Source organism: Pituophis catenifer, unplaced genomic scaffold (genome assembly GCF_029215685.1).
Source record: "Pituophis catenifer annectens isolate HBS135680 unplaced genomic scaffold, rPitCat1.0.hap2 SCAF_2, whole genome shotgun sequence".
Taxonomy (NCBI): domain Eukaryota; kingdom Metazoa; phylum Chordata; class Lepidosauria; order Squamata; family Colubridae; genus Pituophis; species Pituophis catenifer.
The window spans coordinates 39,099,562-39,115,561 of record NW_027256882.1 but is presented as its reverse complement, the minus strand read 5'-3'; the positions used below and the strand labels follow the sequence as shown (position 1 = coordinate 39,115,561).

General features: G+C 38.7%; 1 non-coding gene across 1 annotated transcript; it reads left to right on the top strand.

Moving 5' to 3' along the window:
- The first annotated feature begins 442 nt into the window (after window positions 1–442).
- Window positions 443–515, top strand: TRNAM-CAU (transfer RNA methionine (anticodon CAU)). The gene has a single exon. It is a non-coding gene; the product is annotated as a tRNA-Met (tRNA).
- The last annotated feature ends 15,485 nt before the right edge of the window (window positions 516–16,000 follow it).

The window sequence follows — 16,000 nt, the reverse complement described above, 5'->3', positions numbered from 1 at the left end:
ATTCTATTCTATTCTATTCTATTCTATTCTATTCTATTCTATTCTATTCTATTCTATTCTATTCATGAAACTTCCAATCTGTACTGAATCTGCACAGATTATATAGTGTAGTTTGACACAAACACTAATCTAATATGTATGAGTCAGTGCTTACTCCCAGTGACTGCCTGAACAAGTCCCTGAAATGTACAGTACTTGACAGATTTTGGGAATGGATTGCTCTTGTCATCTTCTAAAGGCAGAGAGAGAGGGGGGGAGGGAGGGAGGGAGGGAGGGAGGGAGGGAGAGAGAGAGAGAGAGAGAGAGAGAGAGAGAGAGAGAGAGACTGACTCTGACTGGCCCAAGGTCACCCAGCTGGCTTCGATCCTAAGGCTGGACAAAAACTCATACTATCCCAATTTTTATTCTGTTCTAAGGAAAATCAAGATGATGCAATATATGTGCCTTCTTAGCGCAGTAGGCAGCGCGTCAGTCTCATAATCTGAAGGTCCTGAGTTCGAGCCTCAGAGAGGGCAGAATTTTTCCTTTAAATGGTAAAGAATGTAATGATGTAATACTTTTAATAATTTTTAAATTTAAATTGTGATATTTGTATTGTGTTTTTACCTGGCTGTACACCGCCCCGAGTCCTTCGGGAGAGGGGCGGTATAGAAATAAAATTATCCTTATCCTTATTATCCTATGATGAAGCAGTTAAAGCCAACCTCTTTAACACATTTTTGGCTCAGTCTTTGTAAACAGCAATGGCTCATGCCCAACATTTCCTAGTCATACCATAGATAATCACAACGATCTAACACAAATAGATTTCACAGAAGATAATGTTGAAAAGGCATTATGCAGCCTAAAACCATCTCTATCTATCAGACCTAATGGACTATCTGCATACTGCTTAAAAAAGCTTTCCTCCACCATAGCTGAACCCCTAAGCATAATCTTTAAAAATCTTCCAGGACCAGCTCCCTACCCAACCTATGGTCACTAGCCACAGCCATCCCTATCTTCAAAAAGGGAGACCCCAGCCTAGTTGAAAATTACAGACCAATCTCTTTATGCTGCGTCACCTGCAAAGTCATGGAATCAATCATAAACCAATCCATTACCCTCCACTTAGAAACAAACAATCGACTCTCTAACAAACAATTTGGTTTCAGAAAAAAATTATCCTGTAATCTACAACTTCTACACTGCAAAAAAATATGGACTACACAACTCGATCAGGACAAAGCAATATATGTAATTTACATAGACTTCTGTAAAGCCTTTGATTCAGTGGTACACGACAAACTACTTCTAAAACTAAAATCCTATGGCATCTCTGGACCCCTACATAATTGGATAGCTGCATTCCTGTCAAACAGACAAGTGGTCAAAATAGGGAGTGCCCTATCAAATCCTGCACCTGTTAACAGTGGTGTCCCCAAAGGCAGCGTTCTAGGACCAACACTCTTTATACTTTACATAAATAACTTTTGTGATCATATTATAAGCAACTCCGTTCTCTTCACTGATGATGTGAAATTATTTAACACCACCAACAATGCTGCTACCCTTCAAAAAGACCTAGACTTTGTGTCAGAATGGTCAAACAATTGGCAACTTCAAATCTCAACCAACAAACGCTTTGTCTTACACATTGGCAAAAAGAATGAGAACACAAAATACAAGCTGAGTGGACACGACCTTGTAGATGACCCTCACTCTGTCAAGGATCTTGGAGTACTCATATCTAATTATCTAAGTGCCAAAGCCCACTGTAACAACATCACCAAAAAGGCATTAAGGATTGTAAACCTAATCTTGCGTAGTTTCTTCTCTGGTAATATTGCACTACTAACCAGAGCATACAAAACATTTGCTAGACCAATTATTGAATACAGCTCATCTGTCTGGAACCCACACTGCATATCGGACATTAATACAATTGAGCATGTCCAAAGATATTTCACAAGAAAAATCCTCCACTCCTCTGCTCGCAACAAAATACCTTACGCCACCAGACGTAGTATCCTCACCTCAGTGTGACTGCGGGGACCCATGTCAAACTATAGATCACATTGTGACCAGCTGTAAGCTGAAGTATACAGTATACTGATCCAGTATCTGATTTTTTTTAATATAAACCATGCCGCACTTCAATGGTTAGATGGCCTAGACATTGGTATTTGAATATAGATTCATAATAGCTAGCTAGATCTTTTTAACATTTATATCTTATTGTGTTTTACTAATCTAGAAGAAATGTTAATATATATTGCTACTCCATGTATGATATACCATACACTAAATAAATAAATAATCCTTGGATGGATTAGTCAGTCTTTCCCCCCATTGTTCTGACCCAGGCCAAGTAGGTAGTATTGGATGCAAACAGTTCCAAAACAAGCAGATTTTATTAGAACAGCTGAGAATTAACTCATTCTCAGGGTAGTCCAAACTAAGCTTGTTGCAATATTTTTCAGGATCAGACTCAATAAATTTAGTAAGAGTTAAAGGTTTAAATATATCTCCTTTTATTTACAATAGGCATTCTATATTCACTGAATATTTATAGGTAGAAGCAAGTAAATGGGGGCAAACAGCTCCTTATATATACAATGGGTGGAGCTAGATGTGGGAGTGGTGAATCATGAATACATTAAGAAGTGAAGAATAAGTTAACCCCTGATACCCCGTTCATATATTATTTACACATTATAGAATAAGGCATTTACATCTGACAAATCCCCCTCTAAATGCCGATTCGTTACACAACACCAATTACATTCAGATTCAGGGCAGTACAAAACATACAATTTAGAAGTTAAGTATTTATGCTGCTTGGCAGGTAAAGGCTTTGTCAATATGTCAGCTAATTGTTCTGAAGTTTCACAATGCACAGCTTTAATAAATCCATCCTGAGATAATTGTCTCACATGTTTAAATTTTATATCTATGTGTCTGGACCTTTGTCCAATGGCGTCAGATCTGGATATTTCAATAGCTGCTTTATTATCTTCATGCATAATAAAAGGTAAAGCAGGTTTTTTCCAAACATCTGAAATCAAATCATTAAACCATACAAGGTTATTTGCAGCTTTAGATAAACAAACATATTCTGCTTCTGTCGTTGAAGTGGCCACTAATTCTTGTTTACCAGTGTACCAGTAAACTGGACAGTCATTTAAGAGGAATATATAACCAGATGTACTTTTTCTACATGATGTGTCTCCAGCCCAGTCTGCATCTGCATAACATGTAAGCTTTGGTTCTTTATTATCGTTAGGTTCCAACATTAAACAAAAGTCTAGTGTACTTTTCAGATATCTTAATATTCTTTTAACAGCTTCCCAGTGGTACATTGTTGGCTTGCTGACATGTCTGGATAATAAATTGAGGGGTAAAGCGATATCTGGTCTTGTCCAATTAGATATATAAAGAAGTGAACCTATGACTGATCTATAAAATGTGTTATCTTTGAATTCAGGGGATGATTCATCAGTATTTCTTAGAAAGTCAGTTTGCATAGGAGTATCACAAGGTTTGGCATTACTTAGATTGCATTTATTTAAAAGCTCTATGATCTTATCTCTCTGAGTAAGTTTGAATCCTCTTTTTGTTTTATTAATTTGAACACCAAGATATTTGTTTACTTTGCCTAAAGATTTCAATGAGAAATGTTCATTTAGCTTAGTTACAAAGGTTTCTCTTCTCTCTTTATGTTTTCCTATGTATAAAATGTCATCCACATAGATCAATACAAATTCCATGTAATCATCACCCTTTTTAACGAAAAAACAGTTATCAGCAGTGGTGGCATTGAAGTCCATGGTTTTAAGTACTTTTACTAAGCAATCATACCATCGTTTACCAGATTGTTTTAACCCGTATAAACTCTTGTTTAACAACCAAGTCTCATTTCTGTTTGTGTATTGACTGTGGGGTGCTCTTACATATATTTCCTTATCTAGTTTTGCGTGTAGGTACGCTGTCTGTATGTCATATTGGAATACATCGAGATTAAGTGCTGATGCTACCACTAGAGCTGTTTTGACACTCTCGGTTCTTACTGTGGGGGAATACGTGTCAGTGTAATCCTCCGGATATTTCTGTGCATAACCTTGTGCAACTAGTCTAGCTTTGTATAGAGTATTGCCTCCCTCTAAGTTCTTAATTTTATATATCCACCTGGTACCAATAATTGTTTTATCCTTTGGTGCGATTGCAGGTGTAAATACATTTAGTCCTTGTAAGCTTTCCATTTCTTTTTTCATTGCTAATTCCCATTTTTCTTTTTCTTCACGAGGGAGTTTTAACACTTCCTCATATGTATTAGGTGTCTTTGACTCATCATCCATATGCATTATATAGTCTTTATATTTATTTGGCATCTGATTTCTGGTGTTTCTAATTGTTTTTTCAGGTTTACTATTGTTATCATGCAAATATCTTGCTTCCTTTTTAGTTAGTGTGTCTGTCTTTATTTTGTGTTGGCTATTTGTCCATGTTTTGGTTTTGTTTTTATATTTGTTGATGTTTTGCTTTTCTATGGTCCCTTTCTCTTGAGATTTTGTATCTTTGTTGTCACTTGGAAATATTTCATTAAGATGTATTTTAGACCAGTTGGCCTGTTCATGGAATACAGCTGTTCTGGAGACTATAAATTTGTTATTACTATCAATGAATCTGTACCCTTTAGTACCTGTCTCATATCCCATAAATCTGAGTCTTCTGGACACGTTTTCTCCCTTTCTTCTCAGTTGCTTAGGTATGTGTACGTCTGCAGTGACCCCAAATATGTGCATGTGTGCCAATTTTGGTTTTCTATTATACATTACTTCATATGGTGTTTTATTTACAATGCTGGACCAGGTTCTATTCTGTGTGTAATTGGAATAATGTAAGGCTTCTGACCAGAATTGTTTGCTTAAGCCAGCATCTTCCAATGTTCATCTAATCATAGTTTGTAATGTTGAGTTCTTCCTCTCTGCAATCCCGTTCTGGAACGCAGAAAATGGACTAGACGTGTAATGTAGCATTCCTCTGTCCTTTAACCATTGGGAGAATTCTTTAGACATGAATTCACATCCCCTATCTGTCATAATTTGTTTTATTCTGATATTGTGTTGTGTTTCTATGCGTTTATAAAATTCTTTAAATTTTTGGAAGGTTTCGTCTTTGTGTTTTAATGTATAGACAAATCCATAACGGCTATAATCGTCTACTATGGTTAAGAAGTAACGTTTTCTATAAGTGATTGATGGAGTTAGTGGACCAACTAAGTCCATGTGTACTAAATCAAAAATTTGGTTGGTTGATCTGGTGGATTTTCTTGGTCTGGGGCTAGTCTTTAGTTTTGTAGATTTACATACTGAGCATTCCAAATAGTTTTCACAATTTTTTATTTTGACACCTTCTGCGTGTTCAGTCATTTTTTGTACTACAGGAAAACTGGCATGTCCTAACTTCCTATGTAAGATGTGAGCACACTCATCATGAATTGGCTTACCTATTTTTGGTTTTTTTTCATTGTGTACATCTTTGTGATCATGAGATATTTTACATTCATCATTGTCACTGTTGCTAATGTTTTCATCATCTACTTCAATACAATCTTCCATATTTGAATCAATGTTGTGTAACCATTTTTCCTTTGTTATCAGATAAGGTAGGCCTCCTTTAATTATTACAGTGCCTATATCTATCTTATTTTTCTCTAAAGTCGCCTTTCCTTTAGAAAAAACTATGTTAATATCAGAATCTCTACTTAGTTTTATGGCACTTAGTATGTTATGAGGTATTTCAGGTATTAGCAATACCCCCTCTATTTTTCCTAGACCTGGCAGTATTACATTCCCTCTGCCTAATACTTGAAACTTTTCTTGGTTAGCTACCTTTATTACAAATTTATCTTCTACAAATGAAGACAATATATCTTTGTTATTAGTGGTGTGATTAGTTGCTCCAGAATCAATAAGCCAATTACTATTTTCATTCTGCTGTGTGTTAGTGTTGTCTTGTTTATTTAATCCATTCAATGAACCAGATTTTCTATCCTTTGAATTATCTCTGCCCCCTCTATTGTCCTTGTAATTTGGTGGGCTTCTGTATCTATGTCTATCCATGGAAGACTGTCTATAATTGTATTTGTTTCTATATTCTGACCTATGTCTTTCTTTTGAAATTTTGGGGCAATCCCTTCTATTGTGTTCCCTGGATCCACAGTTATGACATTTAAATGTTTCATTATATTTTTCTTGGAAAGCTACTTTCCTATATGTTTTGTGTTCTATGTGATTGTTAGAATGATTCCTTCTTGAATTGTCTTCTGCTATTAATTTATTGGATAGACTTTCTATGGATAAGTATCCTAGATTGATTGTGTCTAAATGTGACATATAATTGTCCCATGATGGATCAAGTGAGTTGATAATAACACTTTTCATTGTTTGATCTGAAATCACCTCCCCCCTTAAATGCAGCTCAGCTCTTATTTTGTTTAAAGATATTAAATGCTCACTTATGGAAACCCCTGGTTTTATCCTAGAGGAAAAGAAATCTTTAGACATCCTTGTGGTGGTAGCTACACTGTCACTGTAAAACAAATTGAACATGCATTGAATAATTTCTGACACAGTCATATTTTGCTTAATGCTATGATACATTGCAGGAGACATGCTAGATATTAATAAGAAAAATGCTCTATGGTGTAAGCAGTCTATTTTTAGAGTCCAAGGTCTTTTTGGGGGACTAGTGATAAAAAACAGTAAGTTTTCCTTCATAAAGACAACCTGGAGCTGCTGATACCATTCTTGCAAATTAATGCCATCTACCCTTAGCTTTGGGAAGTCACTGGGTAAATTTCCGACATTATTAGGTCCATTACTTACAACCTGAGGTAGTCCGTGGTCTCGCAAATGCAGAAAGTTACAAAACGGCGTGGGGATGCTCGCAACGAGCCTGCACGGTCTCCTCGCCAGTTCATGTCTTCCCGGACCGTCTGCGTAGTCTTGCGCATGCGCGTTGTTCATTTCTTCCACGGAGTCGTCGTGAGAGGTTCTCCTCATTGCGGCTCGCTCGTTCTGCTCCTCCTCAGACGAATTGGTCTCTGGCTCGATTTTGGGAGTCTTGACTATGGCGGCTGCTCTTCTTCTTCCTTTGATGGCGTTGGTGCTTGCTTCGGTCTGTGGCGTGGGGCGGTATCGGCAGGGCCCTCTGGGTTCGGGCGTCGTCGCTCTCGTAGTCAGAATGGGAGCGGGCAGGTCTTGAGGCATTGGCTTGCCCGCTCGCTTCTTCGTTAGTTTTTTTGTTATTTTTAGTTTTGGTCCAAAGGCAGCAAAAAGCGTTTTCATTGCTGATTTTATTTGATTGTTTGTTGAATCCTCTTCACTTTCCGATTCTGATTCTTCAGAGGTGTTAGAGTCTTCTTTTTCATTTTCGTTGTCTGATGTTTTTCGCGCCAGAAATTTTGAATTGAGCTTTCTGATTGGCTCTGCTTCGCTCACCCTGGAGGTCTGTTGAAACCAAGATGGCTGCCATTCAAAATTTCGCGCGGGATCACCGGTTTTCTTCTTCACAACAATATTTTCTGTAGTCATATCACTCACTATTTTGGTGTCTTTTGATTTTTCATTAGTGATGTGCTTCTCTCTCGCTGCTCCGCTGTTCTTCAGCATATCTTGGAGGTTCGCGATGAGGCTTTCATCATTCTTCTGGCTTTTCAATAGTTTTAATATTTCTGACCTGAGTTCGTTATTCTCTATTTCGATTTCCTTCTCATCATCATTTTCATCTATTATTTCTTCGTCTTCAGTGGTGTATTCTTCAGATTCTCTCGAAATCGCATTTGTGGATTCGTTGATTATTTCTTGTTCTGTTTCTATTTCTTTGCTGTATGCCCTGGTGTTGGGCCTATCTTTCTTAGACATTTTTAATTTTTATTGAGTCAATTAACTATCCTCTGCTACCAGCTTGTTGCAATATTTTTCAGGATCAGACTCAATAAATTTAGTAAGAGTTAAAGGTTTAAATATATCTCCTTTTATTTACAATAGGCATTCTATATTCACTGAATATTTATAGGTAGAAGCAAGTAAATGGGGGCAAACAGCTCCTTATATATACAATGGGTGGAGCTAGATGTGGGAGTGGTGAATCATGAATACATTAAGAAGTGAAGAATAAGTTAACCCCTGATACCCCGTTCAGATATTATTTACACATTATAGAATAAGGCATTTACATCTGACAAAATTAAAACAAACTCTTCATAACAAATCCTTCAGTCTAATCACCAACCTTGGTATAATTAGGCAACCTGCCAAAGGCTTCTCTTGGCAAAAGTTCAGAAGCAGAAGACACTGACCAGAGATAAGTGCAGCAAGACAAGAACAAGTCTATCAACGTTGTTTTCAGACAGAGCTCAAGAGCCGTTGCTGATCTTTTAAGACTTATGGGAGGGGCCAATCATCTCTGGGCTCTATTCCCGAGTTGTCCTCTTTGTTTTAGCTGCTCTTGCCTTCTGGCAGCTCTTCTCATGCATGCACTAGGAACAGGCTCCTCCTGTTCCTCTGCCTCTCTGCTGTCAGCCTTTGGAAGCTCCCGAGTCCACACATTACTCCCCGATGGCCCTGGCCCCATCTCTGCCTCTGACGCAGAGTCCTCATCCGGGCCTTCCCCAGCCTCCAGGACTGGCCCATGTTCTTCCTCAGCTTCATCGCTGTCCGACTCCGCGGCCAGCTCCACAGGCTGCTGGCGAACCACAACACCCATTCCCTACCCAATCAACTTCAGAGCAGAGATGCCTGTAGGCCAGTCACATTTGCAAAAATGACAAAAGTGACATCACATCTAAGCTTCATTTGTAGAAAAGAGGCAAAGCTTCAATCGCGCGCAATCCCATTGCGAACCGGTAGTAAAAGTAAGTAGAACCTACCCCTGGCTGACACCCTGTAAAAGTGCAACTAAAAACTAAGAAAACCAATCATGCTGATTGGAAATAATAGTAGTGAAAGGAACCCATCTTTGCCACAGTTTCTGAGAGTGACTTATGCTTAAAAAGAGTCATAAGGAGTCAGAGGGGTGTATGGTTTGTGTGTGTGTGAGAGAGAGAGGGAGGGAGGGAGAGAGAAGATGTCTGCAGAGAAATACCTTCAATGCAATGTGTTGTCTCTTTGGTCTCTGAAACTGATGTTCCAGTCTGATAATTAAGAGGGAAATAATGGGATGAGATCATAAGACAAAAATCTGCTCTAGGCTTTGGTGGGAGTTTTATTTTTATTTTTTCTTCCCTGATACAAATGGATGGATGGTTTGACAGTTTATTTTTTCAATTGCTGGTTTTTTAATTACGTTTTTATCATTCGCTCAGATGTAGATTTTATCTTTGTTTTGACTGAATTGTTTGTCTGCTTTTACACTGCTAATGATCACGAGGCTCCTTCTTAAGAACAACTACAATGAATCATCTTTTTCTAAAACCAAACTCCAGGAATCTCTGATAGTGTGCGGATAAACTGCTATCGTTCGTCCAGAGGCTTCAAAAATGGTCTTGTAAAGATTTCAAGAGTCTCAACAAAGAGTCTCTGCCTGGAGAGTAATTTTTTTAAAAAAAACCCATCGATAAAAAAATGAAAGTCGATAAGAATGATTCTAAGGAGATACAGATAGTCCTCAATTTACAATAGTTCATTTAGTGACCCTCCAAAGTTACAACAGCACTGAAAAAAGTGATGTATGACCATTTTTCAAACTTATGACCATTGCAGCATCTCCATCGTCACGTCATCAAAATTCAGACAAAATTCAGAAGATTATGACGGTTGCAGTGTCCCAGGGTCACAATCCCTTTTTGCGACCTTCTGACAAGAAAAATCAATGGGAAGGCCAGATTCACTTAACAACCACATTACTAATTTAACAACTATAGTGATTCACTTAACAACTGCCTTGCTTAGCCACAGAAATTTGGGGGTCCACTGTGGTTGTAAATTGAAGATTATCTGTATCATTTTGCTTCCAAAGAATTACTAACTTAACTGCAGTGATCCACTTAATAACTGTGGCAGGAAAGTTGGTAAAATGCGGCAAAACTCACTTAACAACTGTCTCACTTAGCAACAGAAATGTAGGGCTCGACTGTGGTCGTAAATCGAGGACTACCTGTATGACGAATGGAAATGATGTTTTGCTGCCTTTTCCTTTCCTGTTGTGCAAAAATTGGCTGCCTAAGATAACCATCCCATCCTACACCCCAATTTGGATGAAAACAAGAAAACAAGTGGCAACAGGTAACTTCTGAAGCCTACTTTTATATTTAGAAAAAAAAACAAAGCTGGGAAAAACCTGTTTACCTATTTCCTGTTATTGTGTCTAATGTGGCCTTTTAAGCGGGGGAAAGGATTTGAAACTAAGCAATCCGGATAATTGCTGGTTTAGAATACATGATTATCAGGAAGAAAAGCTGAAAGGACAGGACAGGTGCAGCCTGGTGTAAAGAAGATGAGAGGGAACCTAGGCAGTGATTTTCTGAAATTCAAAAAAAGTGATTGTAAATAAAAAGATGAGAACATGCAGGCACAACCAGGAGGCAACCTCAGAGTTTACAGTGCGGTCCAGAAGGATTAGTTCCCCCTTTATGGACGTTTTGTGTGAAGTTGAAAAAAAAAAACGAACTTACATGATTTTGATGATTAGATAGATTGTATAACAGACAGATAGATAGAATATAGAAAAGGCATAAACAATGTTGCAATCATAGAGTAAGAGGTTAATGTTTTCATACTTGTAACTGCTGTAAAAGAAAATCAGAAGCCAATTATATTTATATATATACAATATATATATATCCACATATCCCCCACTTTTTTCTGTTCTTTTCTTATTTCTTTTCTTTTTCTATCCTAAACATTAGTTCTTGTTAGTTTTTATCTTTCATCTTAATATAGTTATAAAAAAGAGAAGAATCAGGATACAAGGCAAGGGAATAAAACAATGTGTGCAGGAATTAATGGCAAAAACTGGAGTTCTCTGTTAGGCTTTGACTTTTGGAATAAATGACAAACAAATACTCTTTTTAGCTGCTCTACAAAGTTACAGTGAAGTGTGTGTGTGTGTGTGTGTGTGTGTGTGTGTGTGTGTGTGTGTGTGTGTACAATAGCCTTGTCAAAAGCCAAATTAAATATGTTACCATCAAATAGATTATAAAAGATTCCCTTCCCTCATCTATTATCTATCTATCTATCTATCTATCTATCTATCTATCTATCTATCCATCCATCCATCTATCTTTCATCTATCATCTATATCAACAACCTCAGATATGCAGATGATGATACCACTCTAATGGCAGAAAGTGAAGAGGAACTAAAGAGCCTCTTGATGCAGGTGAAGAAGGAGAGTGCAAAAGTTGGCTTGAAACTCAACATTAAGAAAACTAAGATCATGGCATCCGGCCTTCTCAATCCCTGGCAAATAGATGGGGAAGAAATGGAGGTAGTGACAGAATTTATTTTCTTGGCTCCAAGATCACTGCAGATGGGGACTGTAGCCAAGAAATTAAAAGACGCTTGCTCCTGGGGTGGAAAGCTATGGCAAATCTAGATAGCTTACTAAAAAGCAGAGACATCACCCTGCCAACAAAAATGTGTATAGTCAAAGCTATGGTTTTTCCCAGTTGCAATGTATGGCTGTGAAAGTTGGACCATAAGAAAGGCTGAATGCCAAAGAACTAAGGCTTTGAACTATGGTGCTGGAGAAGGCTCCTGCGAGTCCCTTGGACTGCAAGGCAATCAAACCGGTTGGTCCTAGAGGAGATCAGCCCTGACTGCTCTTTAGAAGGTCAGATCCTGAAGATGAAACTCAAATACTTTGGCCACCTAGTGAGAAGGAAGGACTCACTGGAGAAGAGCCTAATGCTGGGAAAGATTGAGGTCAAAAGAAGAACGGGACGACAGAGAATGAGGTGGCTGGATGAAGCCACTGAAGCAGTAGGCGTGAGCTTAAATTGTCTCCAGAGTATGGTAGAGGACAGGAAGGCCTGGAGGAATGTTGTCCATGGGGTCGCGATGATTTTATAACTAACAACAAAATCTATCATCTATCTGTCATCTCTATCTATCTATCATCTATCTATCTATCTATCATCTGCATAATTTATATAGCCACTCATCTCACAAATGTGACTCTGGGCAGTGTACAATAAAAGCAGAACAATTTAAAAATACTTTACAACTAGTCAACAATTGCCAATGAAGGAGAGTATTTGTAGCTCAGGGTTGAATGAGATGCCCTTGGTACTCTCTGAGCTTGGTTGTTTTCTTGCAGATGTTTTATTATCCAAACTAGGTAACATCATCAGTGCTAGTAAACAATTAAAACATAAATATCTTGTCCCTTTAATGGCATTGACCTTGAAATGGTGGGTCATATTTTATTGCATTGAGAATTTTACAAGAGTTTTCAGCAGGATATTATGTAACCTATTATAAAATCAAGGCCAGGAACAGGATTTTTGGCACTGGTAACCCCAAGAAAGTGCACAGGTCCAAGTTAGGGAAAGTTGGTTTATGGTATCAATTACATTTCTAGCAATTAAACTTTGTTTTGCCATCTCACACAAAGCATATTTGGAGAAGGGAAGAAAGTGGCATCTATAATGAATGAATTGGGTGAAACAGTAGAATATTTGGATTTTTTAAAAGGGTTTTATGTGGAGGGAGTTAAGAGTGGCAGAATGGAAATGCTTCATTATAAAGCATTGTTATTTACTGGATTGATATCTTCCCATAAAATAGTACAAACAATAAGAATGAATGCAATCTACTGGATTCCTGCATTGTGACTATGTAGGACAAATGGGGAGGAAGCTAACCACCAGATTGCAAGAACATAAGCGAGCGGGTCAGACAAGGAGACCTGCACTCATTGGTAGCCTCACATTGCAATGAACAAGGACACACATTCAATTTTGCAGCTACTAAGATTGTTGGATGAGCAGGCACAAAAACAGCCCGGGAAGCAGTGGTGGAATTCAAATTTTTTTTACTACCGGTTGTGTGGGTGTGGCTGGTGGCGTGGTGTGGCTTGGTGGGCATGGCAGGGGAAGGATACTGCAAAATCGCCATTCCCTCCCCACTCCTGGGTGAAGGATACTGCAAAATCTCCATTCCCATCCCACTCTGGGGCAAGCCAGAGGTGGCATTTGCCGGCTCTCCGAACTACTCAAAATTTCCGCTACCGGTTCTTCAGAACCTGTCAGAACCTGCTGAATTTCACCCCTGCAGGGAAGTGATTGAAACCTGGGAAACAGGCTCCTTGTCAGCCAACAGGAGTGCTGATTTACTCCCAGCTTATCAAGTACTCAGAAGGTGAGGGATGGACAGCACAAGCAAATGACAGCCAATGATTTAAAAGCCAGCCATCACCATACCCCAATCAACATCTATAAAGCCACATACTACAGGCACCATATGGATACCACATACAGAACAGCACATACTCTGCTGAAGAGAAGTTCCCTGAGGATGGACTCCAGCACGAGTCCGATAACTCAGAAGACAAAACTTCTGCTTGTGGTGACCAACCCAATTTGGATCCTGCAGAATGAATAAAATTAATTAAATTAAATTACAGTGTTGGAAGAAATGTCCATCTGGGTTCAGTTCCAAGTGGGGAGAAAGACACTGGAAATATGGAGATTGCTTGGAAAGATGGTTTAATGGTGGACAGGACCACGTAGTTTGAGGTCCTGGCCAAAAAACAGCACATGGGTGAGAGAGGGAGAGAGATTTATATCCTCTTTTGGGCCCTGCCTTGGGGCTTCCTGTTCCTGTGTAAGAAATGTACTATGATTGGTTGTCAGACTCCCAAGGGGCCATGCCCAGGCCTGGTTGAATCTTGCTGGGTGATGATGTAATGAAGTGGCTTTGGACAATTCCTATTATGGCTTAATGGCTTTGTCCTGGTTTGGATCTTGAGTGAGGGCTAATCCTATCATGTCCTGAGGGCCATGTCTTTTGTGTTGTAGATAAGCTGGCCCAGCCTTTGTCTTGTAGATAGGTTGGCACAAAAATATCTGCTGGGGAGGGCAGGGAGCTGAGACTCTGAGTTTGTCTTTAGAAACATGTTTCTCCTTTAGGGAAAATATAATATTCTGCCTTTTTAATATTTCCTAGAATATTTCATTTTCCTACTGTGTTTCCCCAAAAATAAAACCCAGAAATAAGCGCTTGGCCTTATTTTCAGGGAGGTCTTATTATTGTGGGGCACATGGAGCAAGATTGGGCTCCTCTTGCCATCTTACCTGATTTCCAGCTCTGCGTTTAAATATTTTTGGGGAGGGCTTATTTTGGGGAGGGGGCTTATTTTAGCACTTGCACACAAAAGCCTGATTGGGCTTATTATCAGGGGATGTCTTATTTTCAGGGAAACAAGGTAGGAGTGGGGTGGGTGCTAACTTCCTACAACAGCATTAACATAGAACAACTACAACTTCATGTAAACAAAAATGGTTTCATTAAAAAAAAAATCACTTTTAAAAATTCAAATAGCTAGATTGAACGAGATTGAGCATCTTTGGCCAAGCTAGCTGGGAGCAGTCATCATAGCTGCGCTAAGATGGGAAAGCCGGTTTTATGTACTTTGGCATCAAGAAAATCACTGTAGTTAGATCAGTTCATCAATGGCTTAAAAATAAAAGTCTCAAAATTAAACCACACGTCCATCAGGAACTATAAGCTGCAAGACGTATAATGGAAATATTGATATTTAGACTGCAGTGTGCATTAAAAAAAACACACCTAGAGAAGAACATGGGATGTCTAGTTTGGAGACAGATGGCTCCAAGATTCTGTTTTTTTATTTTTAATTCCCGAGATATCTAATTAGAAGAAAGGTCAGAAATAAAAACAAGCCAAAGCTGTGGGATCATCGCCCTGCCCAAAAGGTTTTAAGGAAGGAAGAGCTTTTATTACCAAACATGTATTTCTTCTCTCCAAGCAAGCCAGAAAATAATCTGAATCAGGTTAAGAGAGATCGGCTTCATCCAAGCAACAAGCTATCCAGCCACCTGGGCTGCTTTGGGGATGGAGTGTACAGGTTTTCCTTGAGCTACCATTCATTTAGTGACCGTTCAAAGTTACGACGTCACTACAAAAAGTGACTTATGACTACTGTTCACACTTATGGCCATTGCAGAATCCTGTTGTGGTCCACCAGCAGCCTGCGGAGCTGGCAGCAGACTTCTGTTGGACTATTTATAAACTTAACAATTGTGGCAAGAAAGGTCATAAAATGGGACAAAGCTCACTGAACAACTGTTGCTTAGCAACGGAAACTTTGGGTAATCTCAGACTACCTATATTTCAATATATGGAACAATTATTTCAAGGCCAAACAATTGAACTGAATTCCTGGCAATTAGTTCAGAGCACAACAGAAAAAATAACTGGGCCCATGGCTTGTTTTGATAGTAGCCCTTACTGTGTTCAAAAAAACCTTTTTCTGGAAAAGCATGTAGATTTTCTGATCCTCACCACCTGATGCAAGCTAGAAAGATGAATAAACCTATTGTAATCTTTCCTGGAATCCGTTCCTGCTAGTTCTCAAGAAATGTTTTGCTTGATGGATCTTTGATCTGTGTTGGCACGGAAATGCATTTCTTTGGGCTTCGTTAGACAATCCTTAAGCACCTATCTAACTCTTTTGAGTATTGAGAGCCCTAAACTCCGAACTGAACATTGGGACACAGTTGTGTGTTGTAAAAAAAAAAAAAAAAGATGAATTACATTCTTTTTTTAAAAAATTGATTTTCTATTAATTACATTTCTTAGTGCTTAATAAACATCATGTTGTCTGAGTATTTAGTTTGCTTAGCAATATAGATTACATTCTTAATCTCCACTCCTTTTTTCCAACCACTGATAAAATAGATTTTGTTGTGGTCCGCCAGCAGCCTGAGGAGCTGGCAGCTGAGTCGGACGGCGATGAGGCTGAGATAGAACAGGGGCCAGTCCTAGAGGCT